Below are 5,670 nucleotides of genomic sequence, written 5' to 3' on the forward strand. Positions count from 1 at the left end.
CCTTAAAATCAATTGCTACCCTGCAGACAGGGTGACATCAAAAAAGAGAAAAGGAGACACAATAAATAAGTGAGACCTGAGAGTTGTAGCAGCGCAAAGCAGCTTCAGTCAAGCAGCCCGCTCAGATCGATGCCAGCTCTCAAACAACAGCGGCCTGTCAGTCCTCTTTCCACATGGTGGCCTTTTGCTAACCTCCAACTTGAAATAGCCTGCTTCCATCATTCCCCAGTGTAGCAGAGCAGATGAAGTCCCAGTTGACCAGTCTGTCTGCACACTGAAGCATGGTGATAACTTCCGACAGGTTGGGTGGCTTCGCTTCCGTCTTACTTCGCACTGCCCTTTGCCCCCAACATCCCTGCTGCTCCTGTAATGATGGAGACCTGCAGCCCTCACTACGAGGCTCAGAAAATCAGAGTATGGGAAGCATGGCTAAAAACATAGTGTTCTTACTACAAGACCAAAATCTGATGTGATGAGTGTCTGTGTGTGTAGAAGCAATGACGGTTGGGCGGGGCAACATTTCATTTTCACTTGGGGTTAGCGTTAGATCTTTGTTGGCAGATTCTGAAGGTGAGCGACACCAGGTGGAGCTTCAAAGGCAGGTTGTTTGTTCTCTGATCACTTCTTAACAATAAAAAAAACAAACACCCCCACTCCAAGGTTACAACATTTTTCTTGGTCTGACTAACTTTGCCTTTGTGATCTGTAAACAAATCACATCACTCTGAGTCAGAAGGCATGTTTTATTCATCAAACCACTGAACCTGTTGGTTGTGGTAGTTTTGAGAGCTGCAGACTTGACAGTTAAGATTCTGAGCTCAGACTGAAGTTGCAAAACAAAGACTCAAAACTCAGTTTAATTATTAGGCCATTCGAGTTCTCTGCTTTAGATGCTTCGAGACTTTTAGCTGGAAAACCAGTTACCTTTTTCTCTATAAACAAATTCTTAAGACACATAAAATTTGTGCAAATACTTACTGCGTTAAAATATTTTTTGTACTCACCTTTTCTTAATGCAGCCACTGACAGTTACATTACATTTGACATGTCTTGAATATTTAAACAGATTGTTGACCGAGGTTAACAGTAGCCACAGACCTCTGTCTTGCCCTGCCAGTGAAAACACACGTCCAGACACTGGTTGGCGAACCCTTGGGAACCTACTGCTTGGCAAGTGGTTGCTGGCTGTAACTGGGTAAAATAAGTTGCAAAGACAATGTTGCACTAAATACCTCTGATTGACTTAGTCACTACAAAATTGCTGCTGTCACCCGTAGTTTGCATGGAAGGTGTCAGCTTGTCTGCAAAGACTTGCTAACCACAGAGACCAAACCCTGGGTGTTAGATAAGGTGCTTATGCATAGATAAAAGCAGTGTAAGTTATGTTTGTGTGATTGGGTGAAAGAGATTTGTTGTACAAATCACTTGGAGTCTTAAATTAAAGAGAAAGACACTATATTGCATGCATGGATCATTTGTGTGCTATCATACCCAGAATGCCTGTCAGTTCTTTGGAAAATCTCATAGTATCTGGTTAGTATTAACAGTGACTTACTAAACTTTTTCATCCATCCTTCCAGCCACTCACCCATTTAAACTATTTCAGGGTCTGTCAGGGGGCGGAGTCTGTGACCCAGCATTTTGAGTTATTTTGTATTTTTTGATTACTTTTGAGATAATGTTACGTTCTGGGGTTATTCATGGTTTTTCATGTTTCTGTTCAGATTTTCTCTGACTCATGTCTTGTTTTGTTTTTTTTTCCATGCTCATGCACAGATTCATGTTCATGTTCCCATGTCATAGTTTTCATAGTTAGCCTTAGCTGTTCCCAGTTTAGTTTCTAGTTCAGTTTTGCCCCAGCAACTGAATGTGTTGCTGGGGACTCCTGCTAGAGACGGGACTATGATGAGGACAGTTCACTGCAGAGAAAGTGCAGTGTCCTTTGGCAGGTGCATGTATGTCTGTACACGGACTTTACCAGTGAGACAATATCATGAGACGCAGTCACAGAACTTTACAGCTGCATAAAAAGTCAGAATAAAGAACAAAATCAAAGATGAGTTTGGTCCAGTGGGTTTAAAAATAGGGGTCAGTGGTAAAAAAGCTAAAGAGCTTGTTTCCCCTTTCCCTCTCATACAGTCTTTTTAAATGTTGTGTTTGTATGCTTATCTGATTTAAAGTCACATATATCACATTTTCCATGATTAGCATGCACTGAGAACTCGTTGAAGCCGCTCCTGGTGTGATTTCATTGCAAGATCGTCTTTTTTTTGTCCTGTTGATTCATGAGGACAGACTAAAGACAAAATCCTTTTTCAAAATTATCCTGCAACCTTAATTCCTGTTATGTATTGCAAAGCAGTCTGCAACAGTGACTTTTGCTGTAATTTAGAGCTGTGGTTGAGCTATTATGGTAAAGCAGTCCTCCTCTAAATGACTACTTTCTGTAGCTTTCTCTGTCATATTTACAATTACTGAAAAGATGATAGTGTGGGTATGTTTTTGATAATTAGCTTTTGTCTGCCTGTCAGAGTCTGTCAGAAGAGCGGCTCCATTACTGTTGCTTCCTATCCTTTAATAATTTTGTGGTTGTTCATGTAGCAACTGCTTCTCATTGCTGTAAAGCTGCTTACGGTTACCTGCTGTAATGTTTTCCTTCACTTGCAGTCAATCATCCGTCAGGCCTTCAATGAGCTTTCGCTCATTTGTAAACCTCATATTTTGACATGTTGTTGAATGAGTGAAGGTTGGTGAGACTGCAGTGGCAAAGTGAATTTTGTCTTAATATAGTTTTTTAAAAGTTTTTTTTTATAAATATGTAAGATCATCACATTGCACTTAGGTTGTAAATGCCAAAGCTTGTTGGTCTCACAGTCAGAAGGCAATAAAACAAACTCACTATATATTATTATGCATTATTTTTTCCTTCCTTAAGCAGCCTGAAAAGTTTCAGGGTTTGGGAAGTCGTGGGTGCTTCTGGGTGTGTTTTTGTTTTCCAGGTGGAGAAGTGGGCAGGTCTGTGTCTCTGGGCTGAGTTGATCTTCCTCACCTGACATGAATCCTCTCATTATGGCTGTGATTTAAGTACCTGCTGTTTCAATTGCTCTAAGTCAGTTCATACGGTGGTAGCTAGGCTCACTCAGATATGTATTTATCTTTGTGTGTTACTGCCTCCAACCCCATCACACGGTTTGTCTGCTAGTGTCCTGCCTGAAGCCCACAGCCTGTTCTCTGAAGTAAAAGTCAGTGTTCCCACAATCTCAACCTTTAATTGATACTCCTCAGGGATTCTTGGAACCACCTGTCGTTCACCTCCATGCCCACTCTCCACAGGAGCCCAGCTGACCTGAAATCTCAAGTAAGGCCTCAGCTCAGACGAGAACTGATAAAATTAATGAAAGACTACAGACAGCAGGTGTTCTCAGAACATAACCGTGCCGTCTTATGACAGGATAAAAGTAAACATGAGTTTTCGTCATGATTTTCCAGCTGCATTAAGCTTTGTTGAAGTAAATGCCAAGTGACAAAAACTGTGGTGAACAGCAATTGAGTTTGATGTTGTAGACACTCCACCCCACTGTGAGACATCCTTTATCGAAATGTCTTATAAATATCTCAGCAAGCTGCACGCTTGGCTGCTTGGTACAATTGTCATAATCATTTGTGTTTTACAACAGCAAGCTGTTGAATATTAAGAGCATGTACAATTGTTTAAACCAAATGCATTATTGATTCCTCTAAACTTTTCCTCTCTGCAGTTTTTAACCTTTCTCCCTTTTTTTTTTTTTTTCTCTTCCGCTCTTCGTTCATCCGGTCGCATTTGTTTCGACTCCTGTAATTCCTCTCAGCTTTCAAAATGTTTTTTTTTAGTAGATCCTTGTAAAGAGGATGATTAAAAGTTCTTCTAGCTGAAATGATCCTCTGTTGCTCCCGCTAGACTGATCTTTGCATCATAGGGTGGAGGACTTAGGGGAAAGTCATGAATCTCTCCTGGGAGATAATGACATGTGCAGTCATGTACAAAATGCTATGCTGATTTAATATTTATAATAATAATGGATGTCATAATGCTTTCTCCAGTCTCATCGACCTGTCAAAAAAAATATATATATACAGCACGTCTACTATTCTATCTGTTAGATAGGAGGACCCGCTCTACCTCCCAAGTATATAAATGTGTTGGACATGCTTTCATTTTGCATCTGGTACTGCTCTTTTCTTGTCTCTTTCCTATTGTCCAGCCTACGATGACTGACAGCTCTCCCTTTCTGAGCCTTTTTTTCTTTTACTGTTAAAAAGGATTTCTTTCTCCCCACCGTCACCAAGTGACTCACAGGTCATTGTCTGATCTTTGATGTTTGTATAACATTACCAGGTCTTCACTTTTCGATATAAAGTTGCTTGACGTGATCTTCCAGGTGTGGGTCTGCCTTCTGTTTTTCTTTCTCTCCTGTCTGCTAAGGTTGTGTGTTTGTGAGCCTATACCAGGGGTGGGCAATTCCAGGCCTCAAGTGCTGGCGTCCTGCAGGTTTTAGATCTCACCCTGGGTCAACACACCTGAATCAAATGATTAGTTCGTTACCAGGCCTCTGGAGAACTGCAGGAGCTAATTTAGCCATATAAATCAGCTGTGTTGCATCAACGACACATCTAAAACCTGCAGGACACCGGCCCTTGAGGCCTGGAGTTCCCCCACCCCTGCTCTAGGTCCAGGGGACAATGGCATTATCTGATTATTCCATTCAATTCAGTTTTATTTATTTAGCGCCAAATCACAACAACAGTCACTTCAAGTCAATTACAGCTCAATCTGCTGTTTACCAAATACCAACTGCAGCTTCTATGGATCCCCCCCCCCCTTCCTTTCTTGTACTAAATTCATCCTCAGAGTCACTCTTGTTGTCCTAGGTAGCAGTTACTGAACCAGCGAGAACACCATTCATGAATTCACCTGGATGAAGAATTTTCCAGGCAGTCTGTGCCTTCAGACTTTTGAACTGAAGTGCTGCACATGACAGGTGTATTTGTGGTAATAGAGGGCTTGCAGCAGAAATCAAAAGTGACAAAAAGTGCCATTTTGACATGCTTCTGGGGCAGATATGAACAAGGGTCACTCGGGGGAGAGCAAACATGTCATTTCCATTTGAGAATCTCTTAAGAAAAAGCCAATTCAGAAGGATGAGGAGAAATAAGTCTCGTTGAAGAATACAAATAAAACATTCATATTTTTCTGATAAGTGATACAGGTTAAAATAAGGTCACTGTTTTCCTTAAGCCGTCTTTAAAAGGCAAGGCAGGCAAGAAAAAGGAGAATTACAGGTTTTGCAAGGACAAATCTTCCAGAAAAATGAAAGGAATGGTTATTTAGCACGGAGCGTTTTAGAGGAGAAAGGCTTTATGCTGACTTTTGTGCTGAGAAATGCTGTAAGCAGCACGAGCCCTTCATCTCTGTTTTCTGTGTTTAAAAACATTCCAGCATATACGTGAAATGAAAAAGGTTAAAAGGTTCAAGGGAAATACGAAAAGCACGCAGCACCTTTTAGTCTTCCTACTGTGCATATAAGTTTCTATTTGAGAAACAAAAGATGGTTTAAAGCAGAGGTGCCAAAATTATTTTAGCGTGTGGGCCACATACAGCCTAATTTAATCACACCATTTACACCAGAGCAG

The 5,670-nt window shown here is 41.1% G+C and overlaps 1 long non-coding RNA gene across 1 annotated transcript; it reads left to right on the plus strand.

Annotated features, from left to right (window-relative positions):
• The first annotated feature begins 2,993 nt into the window (after window positions 1-2,993).
• LOC120734013 lies at window positions 2,994-4,292 on the plus strand. Its single transcript, XR_005695948.1, has 2 exons — window positions 2,994-3,242; window positions 3,334-4,292. It is a non-coding gene; the product is annotated as an uncharacterized LOC120734013 (long non-coding RNA).
• The last annotated feature ends 1,378 nt before the right edge of the window (window positions 4,293-5,670 follow it).

Source organism: Simochromis diagramma, unplaced genomic scaffold (genome assembly GCF_900408965.1).
Source record: "Simochromis diagramma unplaced genomic scaffold, fSimDia1.1 OVJJ01000216.1, whole genome shotgun sequence".
Taxonomy (NCBI): domain Eukaryota; kingdom Metazoa; phylum Chordata; class Actinopteri; order Cichliformes; family Cichlidae; genus Simochromis; species Simochromis diagramma.